The sequence below is a fragment of the Aulonocara stuartgranti genome (genome assembly GCF_965226115.1).
Source record: "Aulonocara stuartgranti genome assembly, chromosome: 12".
In the NCBI taxonomy this organism is placed as follows: Eukaryota; Metazoa; Chordata; class Actinopteri; order Cichliformes; family Cichlidae; genus Aulonocara; species Aulonocara stuartgranti.
In genome coordinates, this window is record NC_138948.1 from 32,432,787 (window position 1) to 32,459,559 (window position 26,773).

Genomic DNA, 26,773 nt, shown 5'->3' on the forward strand with positions numbered 1-26,773 from the left:
TATAAATGCCACTTGTTTTGCACATATTCAACTCTGTATATTTTATATATTTTATTATTATTATTATTATTATTATTATTATTTTATTTTATTTTTTTTACTATTTAATTTGTAAAAATGTGTACACACACACACACACACACACACACACACACACACACACGTAGGAAAATATTTAGTATACACATCCAGAAATGCATACACTATTATATATTGTACATATATTTATTAGTTTCAGGTTGGCCATTCTTGTATTTTGCTCGTTTGTGTTGTTGTGTTTGCACATCTCTGTTGCTTGTGGGGCTCGCACACAAGAATTTCACTCGCATGTGCTGTGCCAGTGTGCCTGCACATGTGATGTGACAATAAAAGTGATTTGATTTGATTTGATTTGATTTTGATATCATACATCAAGAACTAATCAGGGGGGTGAGTCATGGCTGGAGAAACAAGGCACAGGTGAAACTAATCAGTGGCAAAGAAACTAAAACCAGGGATGAAGTATAAGAGATAAAAGTAGCTAATAGAGACAAAGATAAACCCCAGAGGATAGAGGGGACCGAATAACAAACAAAACTACAAAGAGAAGTCAAAACTCTAAGTCAGGACCCAGGAATATAAGAGTACTCTAACCTTGGTTATCGTGTACAATCATCCAAAATCATTTTAGCTTGCACTGAAAGCTACATAAATGTCCTAATGACACTTTAGTAAAGTAGTCATAAATATTTTGAAAATGCATGTATGTTAAAGATGTTATTCAAGATTATTTCAGCCAGAAACCTTTCACCTCCACTTACAAAGATGAAGATACAGTATCTGTATTTATGAGCTATCATCACTGCATTCTCACTCATCAGCCTATGAGAAAGTGTGAGGTGATAATTGGAGTCAGAGGTCTGAGATGAGTTGTGCCAGACTAAATTAACAACCAGCCTTTTTCATGTATTTTTATTAGCTTAGCAGAGTCAGCAGTGATGGATGCAGAGTTATCATGTAGTAATGGAAAAAAAAACACAAAATGCTACGCTGATTGTGATGTTTGTTAGCTGTGAGTAGTTTAATGAAATGCATTTTAATTTACTACTTCTTCAGTGAATCAAAGGTTTTAGGAGATCTTCAGTGTTCGAAACATTAAAACAAACAAACAAAAAAATTTTGTTTATGTGGGACTTTTGTAACTAAACGTGTCAATAGCGTGATAAGTTATCAAAATGATGTATTGATTTATAGAAAAACCTCAAATACTTTTAGTGGATTTGATGAAGAGCATCTATCATATTACTCAAGGGTTTTTTGTGTGTTTGGTAGACTAATAAAATAAGCTGACAGCAATTTTATAGACTAAAACCTTAAAGAGTTACTCTATAAGTAAGATGGAAGAGTTAAATATTCTCCAGTTAATGAGGAAAACATGGTTATATCTGCAAAACACTCTGAGATAAAGACAGACTGAAGCATCAGGTGGAAAGTAAGGAAAACATCAACAGATCAATGGTCATAATTTCACAGTTCTTACACTTGTCAGACACAGAGTAAGAATCCTTTTTGTTTGCAGTAATAACTTCAGGAAAGCGTTGTTGCAGTCAAAAAAAAGTGGATTATAAACACAGACCTCACTTCGGGGAGTTTTCCAGATCATCTACAGTGAATCAACAAAGAGGAGAGCTCCTGAAGTTCACTTTCCATTAGCAAAGTCTCCCATTGCTGCTCCGCGTGTTCAGGGGTCAGCTTGAACTCAGCAATCTGCCGAACACAAGATCATGTGTTGTCTGCAATAATAGCACCTCTACTTTTTGACACACAGACCTGGCCTGCCACTGTTTTCATGGTTTTCTATGGGTGTTCTTCTATTATGTCTCTCTATTTATTTTTTTTACATTACAGTCTGATAGACTTTACCTGTACCTTACCACCTGTTTCTCCCCAGTGTGTGTTAACTCTGTGCTTTTCCGAAGGCCATTATGTCCCTGACTCTCCCTAGTTATTTTCTCCTGTTGTCTTCCTGTGTTTTGAATTTCATTGCTCCTCAGGCATTTTAACTTTGTTGTAGAGTTTTTATTATCCTTTTTGTGAAAGTCCATAACCAAACTGCCTGTTTATCTCCATTACCCTGAATTAATGTCCACTTTATGAGCTTTATGACCAAGATGATAAATTGTTTCTGGTTTGTATGTTTATTCTGATCTGTGCATGAGCAGGTTAGACCCACATGCTGAGAGGACTTTACACTACTTTACACACACACAGTCTGTAATTTAGGACTGGGGCTAGCAGTATTTTTCTTTTTTTTATCCTAGAACCACTCATCAAAACAACATGAGTGTTTGAGGTTATTTGTCACCGATACACCCACCACCTAAATCAATACTGCATACACAATCAGAGGGCAACAGCAAATGTTTCTTATTTATTAATGACAGTTTAGCCAGACAGTTTACCTTTTCAGTCGTGTTTGAGGACACATATTTTTTTTAATTACTGCTCGGTGCTGTTTTCATTAAGTGCAATCCAAAGCAATGCTTGCAAAATTCACCTCAAGTCTTGACCTGCCAATACAGCTGGCAACCTAGCAAAATGTTAAATGGACTTTCCTTAAATGTGGTTAATTTTGTAAAAAGATGTTTTTAACCCAAGCCCAAAACCCACTGTGTCGTCCATGCTTACCTCCACATTGGGTGTGAGTGGAGCCCTCTAGTGGTCCACCACAGTGGTAATAATCCAGCAGGAATTTGAGGTGTGTGCACTTTTGTTATTGATAGTCTGGCAGCTGAGTTTTTTTAACGAGCTGGGGGCAGGAAATGATGACATGTATTGTCACTACAGGTGGATCCAAGAAGCAGATATATAGTAGCAACAAATCAAAAGTGTTATTTACAGCTAATAATTCCCAACAATAACTTTAGCTGGCTCTTCCTGGTGCGACAGAAAGTGTGGAAAAGAATCCCCCACAAAAACAGTAATCTGCCACACACTCACACACATTTTCCAGAGAGATGGGAACAGAGAGAGTAAAATAATCTGCGCCAGAGGCATGGAGACCATGACAGGCAACTTTTAGCTGAGGCCCACGAACCAAAACATGTATGTATATTCCAGATATCTGTAGTATTATTAGAATCATATGACTACAACACATTTACCTCTCCTCCACTTCTTTGAAGTGTCTCCCAGTCCCAGCGCACTTGTTAGCATGTTTTGGTTCGTGCTACTGGTCCGTCGGGTTATTGTCTCCCCAGAAACATTTCCATTGTGTTTTTTCCGATTTCCGTTGTGTTTTGTGTGCTTTTGCAGCATTTTTCTTTTTGTAGCGTTTTTCTTTGTGCAAGTGTTTTCTGAAGTTGCAGTCCGTTTGGCCTCTCAGGGCCACAGTAAGTATCTCTACTTTTAAGATTATGCTTAAAATTTTCCTCTTTGCTGAAGCATATAGTTAGGGCTGGATCCGGTGATCCTGAATCCTCCCTTAACAGTGTTGGGGAGTAACGGAATACATGTACCGCCGTTACATATTTAAAATACAAAATATGAGTAACTGTATTCTGTTAGTTACCGTTTAAAAAGGTGGTATTCAGAATAAAGTTACTTTGTTGAAATAAAGGGATTACTCTGCGGTCTTTTCCTGTGTCATATATAAGGCTATGCCCTCTCTATTTTTGGTAATTCCACGCCGGTAGAAACCCAAACAAAACATGCATTATGTTACAGGCATAGCCCTAAAGAATGTAGCCTCATGGGCAGTGTAGTCCGTGCTGCAGGGAGAATGGACTGTCATACCCGTTATGTGTCTGTGAGCGCGAGGGAGAAAAAGGAGAGTGGAAAAGTACGAGCTGTCACCGAGCAGAAATGGGAGCTGGAAGCATATAAATATAATAATAACCACTGCAGCCAAAAAGAGTGCCGGAAGAGCCCAGTTGTAAGTAAGCTATTAAGACTCGACTGTACACTGTTCGTGTTTTCCTCCGAAACAATAAGTTCTGTTGGAGCAGCCTTTCAATGCCTCTCTGTGTCTCTCGCTAGCAAAGTTGACCCAGACAACAAAGTAAAGCTAGCTTTTGGCTATGAGCCCGACACGAACCCAACGTATAAGCCAGAGGTCGCTTTACTACGGTCCGGAGCTGCGGACCTGTTTTATATATGCGCGGAATAGTTTTCTCACTGCAAAAAGTGCAGCCTTACCTAATGTCAACCTACTGTTTCTCATTTTATATTAAGATTTAAAAATCTAGTTGGTATTGGTATGGCAAGTATCTTTCAGTAATAGTACTAAATCACACAGCAATAGTACATTCATGTAGTTGTAAAAAGTTTAATAATATATTAAGTAATCCAAAGTATTCAGAATACGTTACTCTCATTGAGCAACGTAACGGAATACGTTACAAAATACATTTTGGGGCATGTAATCTGTAGTGGAATACATTTTAAAAGTAACCTTCCCAACACTATCCCTTAGTTATGCTGCAATAGGTGTAGGCTGCTGGGGGATTCCCATGACGCATTGAGTATTTTTTCTTCAGTCACCTTTCTCACTCACTATGTGTTTATAGTCCTCTGTGCACTGAATCATATATTAATCTCTGATGGCAGATGCCCCCCCCCCCCCCCCCCCCCCCCCCCCCCCCGTGAGCCTGGTTCTGCCGGAGGTTTCTTCCTGTTAAAGGGGAGTTTTTCCTTCCCACTGTCACCAAAGTGCTTGCTCATAGGGGGTCATATGATTGTTGGGGTTTTCTCTGTATCTATTATTGTAGAGTCTACCTTGAGGCGACTGTTGTTGTGATTTGGCGCTGTATAAATAAAATTGAATTGAATTGAATTGAACTGCATTAAAACATTCACAGCAGGCAGGATCAACCTGGTTCCTATATATGTCAAAATTTAATGTTTTTGCAAAATAACAAATTTTCCTAAGTCTCCCCCTGAAATGCCACAGTTCTCACTTCTTTAAGAAAAGACAATTATTAAACTTCTTTTTCTTTTTTTCTTTTTTTTTTTTACTGATGATGATCACTGATCCAAAAATGCGCTTAAATTTCCAAATGTACCCAAACTCAGCATGACTAGGTCAGATACAGTTTCATGCACATTTTTTAGCAAACAGTGCAACAATTTGGGCCCCCTCAAATCATATAAATGTAAATGTTAAATAAAATGTAAAATAAAAGTTTCTATTTTTGCCAGTCACATTGTTTGTTTAATGTCGAAATCAGAGTGTGGGTGAAGTATTTGTGCCTTTATAGATCCACTTTGATCTATGAATTGTAAATTGATTGTGATGTACAAGTCAGTAGATCTAATAAATATGGAAAACCTTTGTACATTGTTGAAATACCCATTATCTTTCTTAAGATATCTTGGGCTGTTTATCTTTTTGTGAATGGGTTTCTCATTAAATGTGGTTGGTTTATAAACCTTTCCCCAAAAGATCTGGAAAAGATGTGAAACAGATCATTAAAGATTAAGTCAATATTTTCAATAAAAGGCTCATAATACTTTTACTTCATATTAAGTTCTACTCACTGTCACAATTCTGTTTACATCTGACAACTTCTCATATAGACAAACCAACCAAAACCAAAAACAGCCACAACCAAAAAATTGGCGCCAACCAATATTTTAATGGTATGCCCACGGGAGAGGCTCTGAAAGCTTCAGACCCATGATTCCTTCAGGCCATCCCACCGAGCCATACGCTCTGTTCTGCCAAAAAGAACAACACAGAAACACCAGTGAAAGAAAGTTGTGAAAACGTAACAAAAAGTGAATCATCACTGCGAAAGCAAAGTTCAAACCCTTAGGAACCCTCACACTCGTTCTCCTCCCCACACCTCCAACAGATGCTCATGCATGCGCACCTGAAAGAGAGAGAGAGAAAGACCGAGAGAGAGACAAGGCGACCTGTGGAGAACATACATAAATCCACACAACAAACATGGGGGACATGGAATGACACACAAGGAAAGGAACATGAAAAAAAGAAAAGGGAGACAAGACACAAGGACACACACACACAGAGGGAGCAAGAGGACAAAGACACAAAGAGAACCTAAAAGTTAAGAACCTAAAGCTGGATCACAAGAAAACTCTGAAACATAGCAAAAATAACTCAGGACCGACTAGTGAAACTTAAGTCATAAACAAACTACCCTTACTAAGATGTGGCCCACTTTAACCTCCTAAGACCCGAACTCTTCCACGGCATGCATTTTTAATTTCTCTTTGATATTTGGGCTGATTGGGACCAGATGAATGTAAAAACAAAGAATTAACAGATTTATTTTTTTTTACTTGATTTTTGTTTCTAACAAAATGAGAGCCACATATGAGGATATCCGTTTAAAATTTCAATAGAACAGTAGCAGTATAATGTCCTTGTAAGTGGATATCAGGCCCTTGTAGAGCAAAATTAAGTATTTTGGTCTAAATAACCCCAAATGTGATGTCCACATGTGGACGCCAGGTCCTAGGAGGTTAAGACTTATTCTTTTCCTTTTTCTTCTTAACAGCATACTTTGGGGAAATTTTAAAGAGCAGTGCAGTTTGTTGAAAATCTCAGACTAAGGTGAATTACACACATGAAAGCACAACTGCCCTTTAGCAGAACATGCAACTGTGTGTATAACTGTGCAAATTAAGACTGTATTTACAGATCATCTGATCCCAAAAGGACCGTATAAATTATTTAGAGAATAAAATGGGACCAAGAACGGACCCCTGGGGAACACCCCATGAGATGGAGACTGAGGAGAATTGTTCAATTAAATTATAAAAGGACCTGCTAGATGAGTAACAATGGAACCAGGGAAGATAAATGTCTGCTACTCTGCTACTTATTTTCATAGCCATTAGATAAAATGCCAAAGAAATCTATCCTGCAGTGCTGACTTTTGAAAAGTGCAGCCAATTAAAATATTGTACAGGGTGGGCCATTTATATGGATACACCATAATAACATGGGAATGGTTGGTGATATTAAAGTCCTGTTTGTGGTACATTAGTATATGTGAGGGGGCACCGCAGGAGAAATGCCAGTATCTGTAGTTTCAGGTGCTGCACATCTATCTGTAGTTTCAGGTGCTGCACATCTCGTATCTTCACACCATAGACAATTGCCTTCAGATAACCCCAAAGATAAAAGTCTAAGGGGGTCAGATCGGGAGACCTTGGGGGCCATTCAACTGGCCCACGACGACCAATCCACTTTCCAGGAAACTGTTCATCTAGGAATGCTCGGACCTGGCACCCATAATGTGGTGGTGCACCATCTTGCTGGAAAAACTCAGGGAACGTGCCAGCTTCAGTGCATAAAGAGAGAAACACATCATCATGTAGCAATTTCAAATATCCAGTGGCCTTGAGGTTTCCAGTGATGAAGAATGGACCCACTATCGTTGTACCCCATATACCACACCAAACCATGACTTTTGTTGTTCCAGTCTTGGAGGGATCCATCCAATGTGGGTTAGGGTCAGACCAATAGCGGTGGTTTTGTTTGTTAACTTCACCATTCACATAAAAGTTTGCCTCATCACTGAACAAAATCTTCTGCGTGAACTGAGGGTCCTGTTCCAATTTTTGTTTTGCCCATTCTGCAAATTCTATGCGCCGATCTGGGTCATCCTCGTTGAGATGCTGCAGTAGCTGGAGTTTGTAAGGGTGCCATTTGTGAGTAGCTAATATCCACCGAAGGGATGTTCGACTAATGCCGCTCTCCAGTGACATGCGGCAAGTGCTACGCTGTGGGCTCTTGCTGAATGAAGCTAGGACAGCCACTGATGTTTCTTCATTAGTGATAGTTTTCTTGCGTCCACATTTTGGCAAATCCAACACTGAACCAGTTTCACGTAACTTAGCAAGCAGTTTGCTAACTGTAGCATGGGAGATGGGTGGTCTCGTAGGGTGTCTTGCATTGAAATCTGCTGCTATGACCCGGTTACTGCGTTCACCAGATATCAACAAAATTTAACGTGTTAACCTCTTCGACATGTCAATGGCTGTGAACAAAGAGAAACTTGTAAATAACTCATGAAAGAATCAAGTTACGTTGAAATCAAGCACACCATTGTTTTCTTGTGACATTACCAATAAGTTTGATGTGTCACGTGGCCCTCTTCCTATTAAAAAAACAAAAGTTGTATCCAAGATGGCCGACTTCTAAATGGCCACCATGGTCACCACCCATCTTGAGGAGTTTGCCCCCTCACATATACTAATGTGCCACAAACAGGACTTTAATATCACCAACCATTCCCATTTTATTACAGTGTATCCAAATAAATGGCCCACCCTGTACATTATCTCAACATGTGGGAAAAGGGATAAAAATGCTGTGCAGTTCCACAGAAGTCGAACACCTGGTCAAAGCATATGGTGTTTAAGGTGATTCGATAATGACTTTTAACTAAAAATCTTTTAAATATTTTTGATATTTGCACCATTAGGTGCATAAAAGTATTTCTTTTGTTTTTTCTCTCTTTTTTAACCTGGTGACAGACTGACTAATTCTCCAGTGCGTACTCCTCCATTTGCCCTTTGGCAACTGGAATAGGCTCCAGCTCCTAAATTGGATAAGTGTAGGAAAATGGATGGATGGATGGTTTACTTTCAAGTTAACTTAGGAGATTACCCATTAAAGAAAAAAACAATAGTTGATGTTTTATGTCCAGCTGACTTTATCAGCACCATAACAATGATTTGCAGATTTGCTGCAAATACTTGGATTGACCCTAACATGACTAGCAGACAGAAGATCTATGAATCTTGTGGACTCCTGAGAAAATCCATTTTTCATAGTCCGCTGTCTTCTGTGATTTTTTATTTTATTTTATTTTTTTTGAGCGGTGTGATTCCTAGGACATGCATCATTTATCTGAAAATATACAGCATACCCAATAATCTGACTTGATGTCGATTCAGCCAAGATGAGCGAGCTTACAAGCAAGTGGGGACAGTCTGTGGGTAATGACTGATGGACACAAACTGCAGTGAGAACAAGGGATGCATAATATTATTTTTCTCTCACACTGTAATTGTAAAGCATTGAATGCAGACAACTGACATTACAAATAGTATGATTGCAACATGTCTTTTCAGTTAATTGAAATTTAAACAGGGTATGTGACAACTGCACGTTGCTTAAATAGTAAAATGAGTGTAATTGTGTATTGTTTAAACTTAGAGAAGACAATGTGAGGTCTCCATATCTAAGAGAGAAATACAGTTTAATATTGACAATAAAAACATAGGCGAGAGGCAAGGCACACCCTGGATGATCACCTTGGACAAATCAACAACAGACTATCATGGAATAACAGGGAAAAAGTCGCAGTAAAAACGCTGGTTAAAAGATAGAACTTTGGAGGCAATAAGTAAATAATTAAAACTCAGGTTTGTTTTCCTGTATTAGAATTTGTACTTTAATGGTTGCATGTTGTGGGAGTGGGGCACATTGAAGAGATTTGCGGTCTTTGTAGATACGGAGCTAACGAGTGTAACACAAAGCATACTGAAAGCTGAAGGACCTGGTAGTCCCAGCGTGGAGCCGCTCCAGATGGATGGTTTCCTGTGAAAATATTTTGTTTTATTTCATACTTTTGGTTGTGGATAAATTTTAGCTCCATGTTGGCATTAGTTGAGCATGTGGGCAGATTATTTAAAAAAATCTTCATAAATTTCTAAAATCGTAATTAACTTTAAACATTGCTTAAGTCTCTCTGATCTTCTAAAACGTCCAACCATGCTGGATACAATGTCACCATCTGTTACAGTGTAACTGTGTAGCCTTGCTGACAGCTTTGTTTTAAGGATGGGTTTTGTGTGGCTCAGCTGTCAACTTAATAACATAAGCCATCAACACAATGTGGTGAGGAGAGAAACTCCACATTCAAAGAGTCCCTGTGGTTTCTGAAGTGTGTTTCTGAGCAGCGGAGACAGATGTCAGAACTCATGGTCCTGCAAAAACAAGTGCCGAGTGAATGGAACGACACATTAAAACAACAATTTAAAACTTCACCTATTACCATCTTCTACTGATGGCTTCAATTTTGCTTGAGGCATGGCTTGTAAGTAATGCTATGCATTTTATAATAGGCTATTTAATGCCCTTCGTACATCAAGAAAAAACAAACAAAAAAACATGTAGAACACAAGCAGCTGGAATTACCATTGGGACTTTTCAGGTCTGTCATGTGTGGGTGCTTCACATCTTTCCATTTCTCCTTCCGTATCCCCGTATGAGCCGGCTCGAGCCAACCAGCCAATGAATGTACATCATTATTGTGTGAATGTGAGTGTGAATGGGTGAATGACTGAATGTAGTGTGAAGCGCTTTGGGGTCCTTAGGGACTAGAAAAGCGCTATACAAATGCAGGCCATTTACCATATTGATTTACACAGTGCCTGAACATCAGTCCTTCTGCTTCTTTTCCTGTTGTAAATGTGTGTGAGTTCTCAAATGGGAATGTGTGGTATCAATGGATACAGTGACTGGAGGGAAGCCAGTTTGGTTTTGATTTCTAAATGTGAGGTTGGCGCTCTCATCCTGTTTGGACCATATTTATTCCTCAGCCCACACAGGACGTTGCAAATGTCAGAGACAGCATAATGCGGGGTTCCTTTGGGCATGATTTGCCAATAACCAAAAAGAGCACAGCAGTTTGGTGAGGGATATTTGAGATTAGGTTTATCGAGGAAGGATCCATTTACACAGAGGGTCTGTGGAGGACTGTGTGCAGCATTAGATTACAGTAATTTTATTTATACAACCCCTAATGCAAAAAGGAAAGCTGGGACAGAGTATAAAATAAATGAAAAGAGAGTGCAATGAGTTCCAAATATTATACATACTATATTATTTTACTCACAATAAGCTACTTTCAGCTACACCCTTATTAACACAGGATCACTACAGCAGGCATAGGTCTGCATGTTTCATTTGGCAGATTTTTATGCACTTCCTGATGCAACTCCCATGGTATTTGTGTCTCCTTCCAGGCAACTCGTCAGGCAAGTAAGAATGGGGAAGAAAGGTGATTTAAGTGGTCGTTGGTGCCAGACGGCTGGTCTGGGTATTTCAGAAACTACAGTTTCACCGTAAACTCAAGGGTTTGCAGAAAGTGGTCTAAAAAAAGAAAAAACATCCAGTGAGCATCAGTTCTCTGAAAATGTCTTGTTTATGCCAGAGGTCAGAAGAGAAAAGCCAAACTGCTTCGAGGTGATACGAATGCAACAGTAACTCAAATAGCCCCTCAAGAACAGAAAGCTGAGGTTTAGCGATGCCCAGTCTAAGGAGTGTTGATTTCTACTATAATATTTGGATGGCAGCTGGAAGCAGCTCAATTTATCTCAAACTGATTTCTTGACAATCAGACTGAGTCCAGTCCAGTACTCCACTGGCTTCCACAGCCATGACATCTCAGTCCAATAAAGCATCTTTGGGATGTGCCAGAACGAGGGATTCGCATCATGACTGTGCAGCTGACAAATCCAATCATTTCAATATGGAGCAAAACCTCTGAGGCGTGTCTCCAACACCTTGTTAAATCTATTCCACAAGGATTTAAAGCAGCTCTGAATGGGAATGGTGTACTTGGGATACTTAGGCCATACCTCGTCTTTAAATATTTTGCAGTGCAATGTCATAGCTGAATGACATTCTGATGCCTTGATCTTCTTGCATCTAATCATACAGGATTGCTAGCACATCTCTGTCTATGTCCACACAGAATCAGCAGTCAATGCATGAGTGCACTGGGCCAAGCAGTGTGGAGGGAAAAACTACAGGTGTAAGAAAAGAGCAAAGGTAGAGCTGAGAGCACGGTAAAAGGTGGAAAGCACTAGAAGAAAGTGGGACGAAATGTTAACACACAAGGGACATCAGCAGGACCACTCACTGTATGTCACAGCTACTCTGAGAAAGTTAAAAGACATCAGTGCTCGAGTGAGACAGTGGTGAAGAGTCTGTTTTTTTTCCTGGAACCAAGCAACAAATGACACACAGACTGAAGCTAGAGATGTTTTTATTGTGAATATTCCAGTGGTGAGTGTACGTTTGAGCTGTGGTTGGGCTGAGCAGAGTGAGTGTGGACTGACAGCAGAGTGAGAGAGTGGGAGAGGGTGGATAGCTAGTTCTCGAAGTGACAACCAAACTCTGGCAAATTGGCTGGCTGCTATGAGGTGGCAAGTCTTAACACAAACATCATAACAGAGTAAAAGATCCGAGTGACGTGGCCTAGGATAACTAATACAATGTGTGACTAAACGGGTGGAGAATGACTTTAGAGCTGATGCAGGAGGATGAGCTGATGAGCTACAATCAAGAAGCTTTCTTATTATCTGTCAAAGGTTTTGGATGGAGCTTTTATATGCAATTATGAACTTACCTTACGAGCACCAATGGCAGACTATTTTTAAGGAAACACATAAAAATGTGAGTGCAGTATCAGCATTTTCATCTAAATCTTAGCAAGGAAGCATTACCAGATTTTTTAAAAATGACATTCATGTTAAATGTGAAAGTGGTCAGATCTGGACCTAAACTGGGCTATAAATTTAAGATTTAAAGTAAGTAAATTCCTGTGACGGACTAGTGACCTGTCCAGGGTGTGCCGCATCTCGAATTGGATAAGCAGAAGAGGAAGGATGGATGGATACTCTGCCATTTGTTCACATCTCTCTACTTAAGCTACATTTGCCGCGCTTCAAAATTCACTCTCCATCACTGTTGTGATGTGACGAGGAGCAGTGCTGCCTTTCAGTTCTAAATGTAATGTTGTTTTTAATGTGGAGGCCTCACTACCCAGCAGGGATAAAAATAATATAGCCTCCAGAAAGAATATGTACACATTAGGTTTCTTATTTCATGATTATCATCCTCTCAGACAATGTGAATTCACTGAAGTACGCACACCACGTTATAATGAATGAAAATGGATAACTTTCTCTTTCTTTTAAGCTCCAAGTTTTCACTGATGTGGGTACAGATTTAATTCATAACATCAGTTTAACAGCAGAACTCCACTGTGGCCTTAGGTTCTGGTTCAGTCTTTGGAAGCACTAGTTGGACATTTGCTGACATTATTTCAGCGTTTTGTTGTCGCAGCTTTTCTGCATATTGGTCTTTTTTTGGCATGGAATATATTAACTCTTCTGTATCCACTTGGCAAATCTCATCAGTTGTGCCTCTCAAAGCCATTTTGAAACCAGCTTTCCACTGCAGCTCCTTTCAGTGCTGTATCTGACTTCATTAGTGTAAAATCTGTTGTAATTGATGCCTGCTCAGTTTTGTGGTGGAGATCTTGCTGCTGCTCTCTCCACCTTTGGCTTACCATGCATGTCCACAGAAGGCCGTGGAGGTCCCAGAAAGGAGCATGTACAGTAATCGGCATATCTCTTTGGCTCTCGGAGGAGGCGGACGTATCGTTCACCCTCTCTCTCCCTTATCTTCCCTGCTGCTGCTTCTATGTCTTTGTCTAGTCTCGTCTAACTCTAACCCTCAAAGAGTTTCTCAGTTTTGTTCTCTAAAACCTAAAGAATTATGGATTTCATCAACTGGTCCCATAATGAAATTGAAACCTTCCTGGGCTTGGGAGAGCCCGAATGTCCTGCGGAGACGTTTACTGTCGGATACTCAATGGTCGGTTGCATCGTGTGTGCATTTTTGTTGACATGTTAATCTAAAGGTAATCTGCTCCTTCATTTCACTGGAACAAAACATGGAGTGCACGCTGAATAGCAAAACGATTTTGAATTTTGAATGAATTTTGAATCTGTGAGACCCCGGCTCCTCTTCATCTCAGTGTGCACCTCTGATGTGAAATTGTGAATGCTACATCAGTATCACACACCCATGAACATGGGTGGGAGGGCCTATTTATGTCTTGCTCTGTTGCCTGGGTGATAAAACCCCCCTGTGTTATGTACTGCAAGATGTATTTTATCTTAAAGATTTCTTCTTTTTTTTTAATCTTGAGTCATTTTTTCATTCTGTTTTCATAGTTTTCCAAAAGTACGGAGCCCCGCAGGGGACATGGGAGAAAAAAAAAAATAGGGAAAAAAAAAATTAGGGAGAAAAAAAAAAATTAAGACGGACTTTTGCGAGATCTCGCAAAAGTATTGTGAGATCTCGCAAAAGTTTTAGCCGCATTCTTCGGAGGCCGCCAGCTCGAAGCCGACCGGGAGGTCGAGGCACGATGTGCCGGGAAAGCGGTGTTCCTCCCGGCTGTAGTAGGTCTCGACCTCCCGTAAGCTTCGACCTAGTGGGTGTCAGATCTCCAAAAACGTCGGAGCACTTTTGCAAATATGTGATGTCTTGTAAACCGAGCAGGTATCTGATGTTTACACAACTACATTCACGCCTCAAAAAATCTTAAAAGTGTATTTTGTGACCCAGAAAGAGTAATATTACAACTAAGTAGCTGCCGCCATTATTGGAGTTTTGCAAGATCTCGCAATACTTTTGCGAGATCCCGAGTTTGTTTTGCGAGATCTCGCAAAAGTCCGTCTTAATTTTTTTTTTCTCCCTAATTTTTTTTTTCTCCCTAATTTTTTTTTCTCCCATGTCCCCTGCGGGGCTCCGTACAAAAGTGATTAGAGCAAATTAACTGAAATACATTTCCTAAGAACAATCTTCGATGGATGTTAAAATGTGTTTCCTGTGTTTTCTTTGAAATTCCTCAGAGGAAAGGATAAATCCCAACACTAGATCAGTTTAAAGAGTTTTACGATGCGCAGAGGAGGTCTCATTGATTCAAACGTAAAGCGTCAAACGTCATAATCTACCATCAGTTCATAAAGCAGAACTCAAGGATAAACTGTGCATAAGCTCCATTTTTTCATCTAATCAGCAGCTGGAAAAGTCAGATCGATATTTAAACTGCCACCAGCTGGTTTTCTGTGAGTATTCAATGGGATCACTTTGAGGTTATTCAGATGTTTCTGAAGGGACTCTGTGAGGCCATCACCATGTCCTTAATTTATGTTGTTTTCTTGCTTGTTTAACGTTTTAATAGGAATGTGGTAGACAATGCTCCACATTAGTATTTGTGCTGTGTTCCCTATGGAAGTAGCTTTAATCCATTAAAATTAATGTAGAAATCAATTGCACATGTTGTTTTTGACAGTCATTGTGTGCATGTTTGAGTTTGGCAATAGACTTTTTTTAGGTCTCTGTGAGTGTGTATATATATGTATTTTTTGAGCATAGGCAGAGACAGGCTGCCTAGATAAAAGAGATGCTCCCTGTTACATGTGTTTTCATCTCTGCAGGTCAATCATCCCTCCTCAGCTGGTTATTTGGCAACCCCAGGCCTTCACTGGTTCTGATGAAAAGGCGACAAAATGTAAGAAACAGCAGGCTTGGAAAGCAGTCAACACACAGTAACTACTCCCTAAGAGAAGGATACATTCCATCTGCAACTGCAAGAACATCTGATTGACTTTTAAAGCAGCTTATGGAGACATGTTAGCCCTTCTCAATAGAGGCACAAAAGTTAAAGTGTGTTGTTTATATCCATTTTTCTAGAAACAGGTTGTTCAGGTGTCAGGTGGACACCATGATCTCCTCAACTAGCATGTCCCAGGTTTTTAACAGTTTCCATCAAGTTTTGCCATCAGGGAGGCATCTTTCTGTATCACAATGTATTCTGCAGCATGACAGCAATTCCACATTTACAGCTAGCTCTGCTAGTATCTGATGTAGAGATAGACACAGCACCACAGTGAAGTGACTGAGGGGCAGTAACAAAAGAAGGGTTTGGGGCGATTTGCATATAAAAGAAGAACTTGTCAGTTAAAGGATGAAGCAAAAGCTTATCCAAAGGTTTTAACTCTAATGTGAGCCATATTTTGCAAAATTAGCATCAAACTGTATTTAATAACACCCAAAACGAACAACTGAGATTCCTTTTTGTAATTCTAATATGTAATTGCTGGCCATTAAAAAGGAGGAAGTTTTAAGGAACTTCTGCACAGTATATCTGTCTTTTATATACAGTCTATGAGTCTGACTACAACTCCAAATCCCAAAAACTTAAAGCAGAATGAAATTATTTGCAAATCACCTAAACCCACATTTTATTCTGTAACACACAGAAAATATATCAGATGTTTAAAATAAGAAAAGGTGGGAGTGTGGAAGTGGATCACAAAAGCAGACGAAAATACAGCAGGTCGACTTAAAACCTACAGTGTGCCTTTAATTGGCATAGATATACAGAACAGTCCATGGAAAAGTCCAAAAGGGTAACTAAATCCAGGAGTCCATGGAAAACCAAACTAACCAGGAAACAGGAAGGGATAGCAACAAAATGACAAGGTGCAAAGAACTGACTGGGCAGTAAATATAGTAAATACAGTACACTGAGAGATGATGGGAATAGGACACAGCTGCAGGAAACACACGGGTTCAAAAAAAGACAACAGTAAAACAAGAGGAAGTAAATGTCTTGACGCATGCTCGGCCATCCCACTTGATTATTTACAATGTTGCATTTTGCATTGCACTATTTTCTGAGAGGGTTAATCACATGCCCTCTACTGAAAAATGAATACATATTAATAATATATTTATTTCACAGAAGTGGTGAAGCCATGTTCAGAGTGCTAAACTCTGAACATGGGCATACAGACAAATCATAGAAGTTATGAACAATTGTAACAAAACACGACTGTTAAATTTATAGAAATAAGCCATGGGGTGTTATGACAATTTTAGGGAAAAGAAACACATAAAGAGCATAAAGATAAAAGAAATAAAAGAAATAAATTTTATTTGTTGGCGCCTTTCAAAGCATTCAAGGTTGCCTTACACCACAAAATTAATAACAAGAACAGCACCAAAGAGATTTAAAATCCAGGATTATTATGAATGTACTACATTAATGAAAACAGACCGATTCTTCAATTTGAACTGTGTTAAAGAGTCTAGCAGATGGGGGTGAAATGGTAATAAGATCCAAATACATGGTGCAGGACAGCAAAAGGCTCTGCCACCCATGGTGTTAAAGCTGAAGTCAGGACCAGACTTACCCTATATTATTTACAAAAATCATATTATTATTTGTGTTTCTGCTCATGCCATGTAGCTCTCTCCATCAATCCATAAATCACAGTAAAAAGAATAGAATTAGGTTTAAAAAAAATATTTACAACCACAAACAGAAAGCAAGGCTTTATAAAACCAACTGTTGTCCATCATTACAGTGTCTCATAGTTTGATGGAGACATATGCAAATAATCTTAATGTACATACAGCAGGGAATGGGACTGGATTAACTCATCTTCTACAGTTAAATAACATTGAAGTTAGTGTTTCATTATTGTATTTCAGTCAGTATCTTTCATGTTTTTACTACATAAAAAAAATACAACAGAGGGCAAAGCTACTTTACGCTCCCTCGTGCAGGTCCATGTTGACACAAGTATGCTGTGGAGGCCACACACATTAGCTATATTTAAATAGGTTATTACCATCATGATATCATCATAGTACCACAATACCTGCATTGTGTCCTTGGTCAGCTTGGGTTTTTTTGTTTTGTTTGTTTGGCTGTTAACTGAGCTGTGTCCTTAAGGGGCATGGCAAACCCTCATAGCTGCTAATTAGAAACACGTTTTTGAAAGCTTAGTCATTTATTATATTATATTAGTCATTTATTAAAATCTCATTGAGATTAAAAATCTAATTTCCAAGACAGACCTGGCATCATGGCAACAAAAGTCAAAAATACACATGGTGCATAAGTACATAACATTCAAAACAACTACAATATCCCGATCAAACATGTGAAAAATATACAATAACAGATCAATTAAAACCAACATTAAAAACTGAGTAAAAGAGCTTTTCTCTCGTTTAAGATTAAGATTTAAGACTTAAGCTCCCCCAAGGTAACCAGTTCTAATAATTTCAGTTCCTTCTGCAGATTATTCCAGGAAACAGGAGCAGTGCGGGGTAACCTGCATGTGGCCAATAAAGCCTTGATTCATTCATTCATTCAGTTTATTTAAAAGGTTTTTTTTCCTAATTCTGTTCTGATTTTTGGGACAATCAATTGTATGATATTGTGAGATTAAAGGCAGTACTGTTTGTGGTTTTTACACATATAAACACATAAAGTCATTTATGTGACAATCCCATTAACAAACTCAAAGGAGAGATCCTGTGATCCTGTCAAGTTGGCTGGAATAAGGCCTAGCAGACAGCTTGTAACCCAATCAGCACCTGTCTGTCATTTAGTGATCACACTGCTGATAATGGTGCACTTTAAATCTACAGGCTTACTTATTCACCACAGCGTAGTTGTTCTGAAAGCTAAGAGACAAAAACTGCTGCTATTTTTCCTGCACAGTTGCCATGGGTGGGGTTTGACCTCAAGTCCTCAGGAAGCCTAGAAAGCAAAATCTTTGCTCCATTTTTCATCCTTTTAAATCGCTGTTTACTGCCAGGCCATCTGTTACAGGAGTGCTTACCTTTTTTATAGCTAAACATCATGTAAATATGATCTCTGTCATGTTGAGATGCCAATCTAACACGAGGGATAAGAATCAGCCCAGGACTTGTCGATACTGGGATGACTGCTGCCATTACAGGTAAGCAGCCAAAAAGCAGAAAAACTGGAAATTAAAAATTTGTAAATAATAAAAAAGAAACTTTTTCCCATCTTTTCTTTAAAGTAAAATATTGTTTGCCTTTCTGTTCAGTTGTCTTTTTTAAAATATTGTGTTTTCTCTTTTATTGTTGCTTTTTGCACCTCAGAGCCAAACCGAATCATTTTTCCTGCACCTGCAGTTGCAGGTTTTGTTTTTACATGAGAGGAGTCGCAACTCTTTCATCAGGATAGTTTCTGAGTGGATTTGGTTTGGACTACATGGATGTACAGTGTCACACATCTGAGAGTGCTGATGATGCTGCTGGTCTTTCAGATTTCAAATGAAAGCCAGGCTGATGTTTCTTTCATCTTGTCATATCTCCTACTCCTGTTTCAGTTGAACTTGGATGGCACATCTAGACTCATGCCTGCTGCTAAACGCTGTATTGCTGCTTTACTCTTAAGATTTAGAGAAACACATAAAGAGTATAAAGAAATATATATGAAAAGTGATTTTTAAACTGGTCACTAATAGGATAACTTGTTTTAAGTTTTTAAAAGACCACAGATTCAGCGTGCTTGGTGGAATGAGTAAGGGTGTTCCAAAATTTAGGTGCTGCAACCTTAAAGTAAGAGCAGTTAAAGGCCTTGATCAGAATGGAGAGGGTGACTGCTAGAATGTGGTCTTTGCAGTTTTAATCTAGAAGCAAGGATTTTGTATGTAATTAATTTTTTTTAAAGTCACATTTGAAAAGTGAGTTACTCTTAATGTTTCAAATACTTGCTAAAAATAGTCGGGGCCCATCTCTGCTCCTGACTGGAGGAGGTAGTGACGAGCAATAAAAATACAGGACTTCTTCGAGACCCTGTAACTGGAATGAATACAGAACGTGTTACTTGTAACGCGTTACTGTAATCTGATTACTTTTTCCAGGTAACGAGTAAAGTAAGGGATTACTATTGCAAAAACGGTAATTAGATTACCGTTACTTTCCCGTAGGAACGCTGCGTTACTGCATTACTAAAACCGTGATTTTTTTGCGAGAATGTCTCATGACAGTGACGTAAGCAAGTGCGACGTTAGTGACAACAGCTGTGTGCAGATCAACAATGGATCATATATCGAGTGCGGGAGAGAGTATGAGCGTGCAGCGTTTAAAGCGTGGAAGTACTGACCTTACTTTGAGTTTGATTCCATAAAAAGTGACAAAAACATTAGTGTCCATTGTGCGTGGGAAGAAAACTTCTTTTTAAAGCAAAAAAACCCCCCTAAACTTCCAAGCAAGCACCGGGAGTGCACTACCACGTAATGGGATACTCACAGAGAAACTCGCGGATTCTTCCACTGAGCGCTGCGGCACACCTGCACCAGGGTAAACCTCCGCCTAACCCACTCCTGCTTTACAGGTGAAAATAGAGCAACAGGACCGCTAGTCTTTGATGTTATTTATTTTCTGCTGTGTTTTACTTGCATCTATTTGAAAGACTGAGTGTAAACACAAAAAAATATTTTATTTTATGTGCTGGAATGTGCAGAAAATAAGTTTAAATGTTAAACAAATTTCTTCCAGTCAGAGAATGTTGCATATAATAAAAATTTTCCTTGATGCATAAAGTTAAAAGGTTAAAACTAATAAAACAAGTTTTAAAAAGAGACTTTTTCATTTGATTACATTTTGTATGATGGATTATGCAGAAAAAGTAGAATTGGGCTGAAAGATCTATCGCTTTATCACCTATTCAGGTTGTAAATCGTGTTTTTAAAAAGTAACTAAGTAACTAAGTAATTAGTTACTTTTGAAAATAAGTAATCAGTAAAGTAACGGGATTACTTTTTTGGGGAAGTAATTGGTAATTAGTTACTGATTACTTTTTTCAAGTAACTTGACCAACACTGGTCAGGAGTGGGTCATTTGAGCACCTGCTGCCTGGCGGCATCAATCCATGGAGCTTTTGTGTTGTTTACACCAAATTACCCTACCTTGCATATGTAGCAGCACAAATCAAGAGCCATCAGGCAAAGTTTTACCTGTCTTCAATTTTGTCCAATTTTGATGAGCCAGCTGGAATATCAGTTTCCACTTCTTAGCTGACAAAATTGGTATCTAGTGTGGTCTTCTGCTGCCGTACTGCATCTGCTTCATGTTTTCTATTCAGAAATGCTCTTCTGCATATCTTGCTTGTAGTAAGTGGTTATTTGAGTGACTCTCCATTCGCTTATGACTTATGATACCAGTCAGATATTTTTGCCCTGTCCCTCAGTGGATATTGTGTTTTTCAGACCATTATCTGTAAATTCTAGAGATAGTTGTGCAGGAAAACAGTTTCAGAGCAACTTGTTACAACACCAACAGTCGCGCCACTTTCAGTCACTTCTGAATTCTGATGCTCAGTTTGAGCTTCAGTAGGTTTTCTTTGTCTACAAGCCCAGAATGCAATGAGTTGATTCCATGAGACTGGCTGATTAGCATTAACGAGCAGCTGTACAAATGTAATTTTAACCTTTTCAGATAGACTGCTTTGAATTTTTTTTAAAACAATCTTGAGGGTCCTGCGCAGTATCTTAGCTGTTCCTAGAACTGCGCTCTTCTAGACAGAGATCTTGGATGTTGTTCCTGGGATCTGCTGGAGCCACTCGCCTAGCTTGGGAGTCACTGCACCTAGTACTCCGATTACCACTGGGACCACTGTTACCTTCACCCTCCACATCTTCTCAAGCTCTTCTCTGGGCCCTTGGTATTTCTCGAGCTTCTCGTGTTCCTTCTTCCTGATGTTGCTGTCATTTGGAACCGCTACATCTATCACTACGACCATTTTCTTCTGTTTGTCTACCACCACCATGTCCGGTTGTTTAGCCATCACCATTTTGTCCGTCTGTATTTGGAGGTCCCACAGGATCTTAGCTCAGTCATTCTCGAAAACCCTAGGCAGTCTCCCGTCTCCCTCGGGACTTCCAAGCCATACTCGACACAGATGTTTCTGTTTACTACGCCGGCCACTTGGTTATGGTGTTTCATGTAAGGAAGTCAGATTTTCTGTGTTATGCATTTTGGTTTGTAAGTTCAGGGCATTTTCTTCTCCACAGGACATTTTTCAGTTTTTGAAACCTGCATTGTGTTTATCTACGTATATTTTCTTTCCTGTCTTTCAGTGGAATAGTAACAAACTAGCAGCAGAAATATTGCACGTAAAAACAAAAAGCTGCTTACTAAGACACAGTGTGGACATACAAGCACTGTTCAAAGTCCAAAATTCTACAAATGACCTTTTCATTCCCATCCTCAGTCTTACATGAGAACTACATAATTAACCACGACACATTGCTGCATTAGTTAGGCAGGTATAGGGTGAGGAGCAGTGAGCTATGAAAGTTGCATTTACATGTACACAGACGAACCAACGTTTTTAATTTCTGTTGGAAGAACTAGGCCAGTGAATATCTAAATCTAAATCATTTTTATCCACACATCAAGCCAAAGCGGGTTGTGCAAGTGCTTCAGGCTGTTACTGCTGCAAAGCTAAGGACAGCTAATTTCAGAATTAACACTAGATTTTATTATCTAAGTATGACATGCCTTCTTCCTGACCCGGACCTCTGACACTGCCAGCATGTTAAAATAAATAGAAACCACTTTTATTCTTTGCGGCTACATTGCCTTAGTGTTTAACATTCTCTATGTCTGTTCACAGCACTCCTCCACTTTGTAATTTTAGTGAAAGCACTGGAGCGGCACATTGTCATCTTCATTGACTTGGCACTCTGCCCTTTCTTGCCTCTGTGAGGCAAAATCAAGTCAACAATACAATCATCCACAGACCGTCAATGTGTTCACTTTGTGTGATCAAATGCAAGTGCCCTATTAACCCTGAATTACCAAATGTGTAGCATCAACGTCCACATTCACAGTGACAGTGTGCTCATGTTAAAATAGGTTCTTCTTAATGCGACCAAACTCCAGACTAGAACTGTTCAGTGTAGAAGGCTATGAAATAAAAACAGCATTACTGCCGAGAAGCAACCTATTTCAGGAAAAACTGAGTCATCTAATAGTTCTTATCATTTTCCTTATATGAGCAGAGTGGGAAATGGGTCCAGGAGCCTTTACTGAATGAAACAAGCTAAAAAGATGAATAATTTTAATTTGTGAGGTAACGCTACATGTTCACATGAATACTGGAGTGTGTGCTCTTATGCTTACGTGTATGAGGTTATGATAAATGCTATTATCATAAATCACGATAGAGTGCTCCCCTATGGATGAAGTAGATTTTATAGCACACTTGGGCTTTACCTTTGTTATGATTAAAACTACAACTAGGTATAAAGCCTGTCGTCCACCGGGAGAATTATAAAAGACAGACATCACCCCGCAATACCCCAGTGTGGTAGCACTGGCAGTCACCTCTATTTTTATAGAGAGATTTAGTCTGAATACTAGAAAATACTAGAAAATCATTTGTTTCTGCTCAGGTTGTATAAACAGTAGTGCCACATGATAGATGTTTTTTGTTGTTTTTAATCACAATTGTATACACACACATAACTCTGAGAACTTCAGAACTGTAGAGTACACCATGATTCAGACAAATCCCATCGTGGAGTTACACTGTGCCTTGTAGATACAGTAGATGTGTAGTCTCCATTGCAACAACCAAAAGCATCATTCCCGCTCACTTTTACTGCTTCGTTTGGAGCTACACACAAAAGTATTTGCTAGCAGCCTTCTTTCTATCCAGCTGTTGCAATCCAGCCATGAGAAAAGAGCAGGTGGAAATTGGTAACATGTTGTTAATAACTTCATATTTGAAAGCTGTTAGCAGCCTGAGAGGATTCACAGATGTTACTCAGAAATATACTGTAACCCAGTGTCTGTGATCATGAGTAAAGGCGTGCCTGTTACGCCTCATATGGAGTTCCACAGGGTTCAGTGCTAGGACCAATTCTGTTTACATTATACATGCAGCATCATTAGAAGACATAGCATACATTTTCACTGCTATGCAGATGACACCCAGCTCTATCTGTCCATGAAGCAAGATAACACACACCAATTAGTTAAACTGCAGGAATGTCTTAAAGACATAAAGACCTGGATGGCCGCTAACTTTCTGCTTCTTAATTCAGATAAAACTGAGGTTATTGTACTCGGCCCTGAAAAGCTTAGAAATATGGTATCTAACCAGATTCTTACTCTGGATGGCATTACCTTGGCCTCCAGTAATGCTGTGAGGAACCTTGGAGTCATTTTTGATCAGGACATGTCCTTCAACGCACATATTAAACAAATATGTAGGACTGCTTTCTTCCATTTGCGCAACATCTCTAAAGTTAGAAATATCCTGTCCCAGAGTGACGCTGAAAAACTAGTTCATGCATTTATTACTTCCAGGCTGGACTACTGTAATTCATTATTATCAGGATGTCCAAAAAACTCACTGAAAAGCCTTCAGCTAATCCAAAATGCTGCAGCAAGAGCCCTGACAGGGACTAGAAAGAGAGAGCATATTTCTCCTGTTTTGGCTTCCCTTCATTGGCTTCCTGTTAAATCCAGAATTGAATTAAAAATCCTGCTCCTCACATACAAGGTCTTAAATAATCAGGCTCCATCTTATCTTAATGACCTTGTAGTACCATATCACCCTATTAGAGCACTTCGCTCTCGCTCTGCAGGCCTACTTGTTGTTCCTAGAGTATTTAAAAGTAGAATGGGAGGCAGAGCCTTCAGTTTTCAGGCCCCTCTTCTGTGGAACCAGCTTCCAGTCTGGATTTGGGAGACAGACACTATCTGTACTTTTAAGATTAGGCTTAAAACTTTCCTTTTTGCTAAAGGTGACCCTGAATCCTCCCTTAGTTATGCTGCAATAGACATAGGCTGCCGGGGATTCCCATGATGCATTGAGTTTTTCCTTTCCAGTCACCTTTCTCACTCACTATGTGTTAATAGACCTCTCTGCATTGAATCATATCTGTTATTAATCTCTGTCTCTCTTCCACAGCATGTCTTTATCCTGTTTTCCTTCTCTCACCCCAATCAGTCGCAGCAGGTGGCCCCGCCCCTCCCTGAGCCCGGTTCTGCTGGAGGTTTCTTGCCGGAGGAAGTTTTTCCTTCCCACTGTCGCCAGAGTGCTTGCTCATAGGGGGTCATATGATTGTTGGGTTTTTCTCCGTATCTACTGTACAATATAAAGCGCCTTGAGGCGACTTTTGTTGTGATTTGGTGCTATATAAATAAAATTGAATTTAATTGAAATGTCTTTGTCTGTTTTATAAGATGGCAGTTCTCCAAGTAGGTAGCAACAATGCACTGTGAGGGTTACTCAGGAAAAGTCATTTAAATCAAATCAAATCACTTTTATTGTCACATCACATGTGCAGGTACATTGGTACAGCACATGTGAGTGAAATTCTTGTGTGCGAGCTTCACAAGCAACAGAGTTGTGCAAAATACAATAATGTAAACAAGCAAAATACAAGAATGGCTAAATCTGAAACTAATAAATATATGTACAATATATAATAGTATATGCATTTGTTGCCTCCCTAAGATGATGACCAGAGGGGCAACTGGTTTCCTGTTCAACAATGTGTGGCGCTGTGATAAAGAATAGAAAAAGGGACACACGTTGAGCTGATGTCAGTTTCACAACAGGAAGGTTTATTCTTCACAACAGCTTAGAACAGCTTCAAGTATCACCATACTAACTGCAAAGAAATGGCCTTATGTTTCAGTCCAGTTTACCATACATGGCCACAGTTCCCTGAGCTAGAGACTGTATAAATCTCTCAATACAACTTTGACAAAACATAAACGAAATATTGCTTAAATCCATTGATTTGTTTTACAAAGATAAACAAAACACAATAGTGTACTCTGTACTTCATTTTTAACTACATTTACAAACATAAAATTAACTCATTTTAATTCTTGTTCAGCACTAAATTATTTATGTGAAATGTATTTCCACTGTACTGACAATGTAACTTCTGTTTTTTTTAAATATAGCTATTTTACTCTTGACAAGAAAATAATGTCTTTGACATAAAACAAACATATTCACTGTTCTTATACAACCTACAACTATATAGAGTGCAATGCTCCTTTAACAGCGTTCACTACTACTGTGCAGTCAGCATTGATCAAACAGTTTCCTTATAACACTTTATAAATGTCTTTGTATTAAACCACAAACTTGTTCTTGTAACCACAAGATCAACCAGAAGAATAAAACATAGTATGAAGCCCATTTATCCGAGTGCATAATACATTAAGAGTTCAAAGTCCAGAAGTCTCTCACAGGTCAGATTAGCTTCCCCACACACACTCAGTATTCCACATTAGCCAAGTCCGCTAGCATTAGCATCATTTAGCCTGCAGCCATAACCCACAATTCAGACACAACTCAGAATGAATCTATTTCTTTAGCGAGTTGCGCTCATTACCCACATAAACAACATCGTCCGTTTGTAAGGTCTGCAGTATACATTCATTTAAATGCATTTACTAACCTGTGATAAAGAATAGAAAAAGGGACACACGTTGAGCTGATGTCAGTTTCACAACAGGAAGGTTTATTCTTCCTCTGTGCCCCAAAACGCTACTCGATACCACTGCGCGTAATGCGCCCTCTAGCGGCTGGATGTAGGATAGCATTTTAAATGACAGGTACAAAGATAGAATCACAACAAAACACAACAACAACTGGGCTGTTTTCCCCAGTTTAATTCTGATACTATTTTTTACTAGAAAGCTATTTTCAACTTTCTACGCGTGTGTGTGTGTGTGTGTGTGTGTGTGTGTGTGTGTACACATATTTTACAAATTAAATAGAGTAAACAATAAATAAAATATATAAAAATATACAGAGTTGAGACATGTGCAAAACAGTGGCATTACTGTACAGTATGGAGTGCATAATGTTAAAGTTCCAGTAGTGAAGCTGAGGTGTCTATGACGTGTTCAGCAGTCTGATGGCCTGGTGGAAGAAGCTGTCTCTTATTACATGTTACTCATTACTTTTCTTAAAAGTAATGCAGTATGTTTCTTAATTACTTGCCATGACATCATCATTACTTCATGAAATGACCTGAAATGTATTGTTTCATAATTACTAGGTAATAATGTAAACCTATACACACCAACACAAATTTATATTTTAATCAGGATGCACATTTAATCTTTCTTCTAGTG

At 39.1% G+C, this 26,773-nt stretch overlaps 1 long non-coding RNA gene across 2 annotated transcripts; it reads right to left on the reverse strand.

Annotated features, from left to right (window-relative positions):
* Positions 1 to 1,471: 1,471 nt before the first annotated feature.
* On the reverse strand, positions 1,472 to 26,410 carry LOC309718801. Of its 2 annotated transcripts, none has more exons than XR_014280074.1 (3): positions 26,092 to 26,410; positions 2,668 to 2,788; positions 1,472 to 1,746 (listed from the first exon to the last, which is right to left on the reverse strand). It is a non-coding gene; the product is annotated as an uncharacterized lncRNA (long non-coding RNA). The 2 variants fall into 2 exon arrangements; XR_014280075.1 differs by lacking the exon at positions 26,092 to 26,410 and adding an exon at positions 3,144 to 3,389.
* Positions 26,411 to 26,773: the final 363 nt, after the last annotated feature.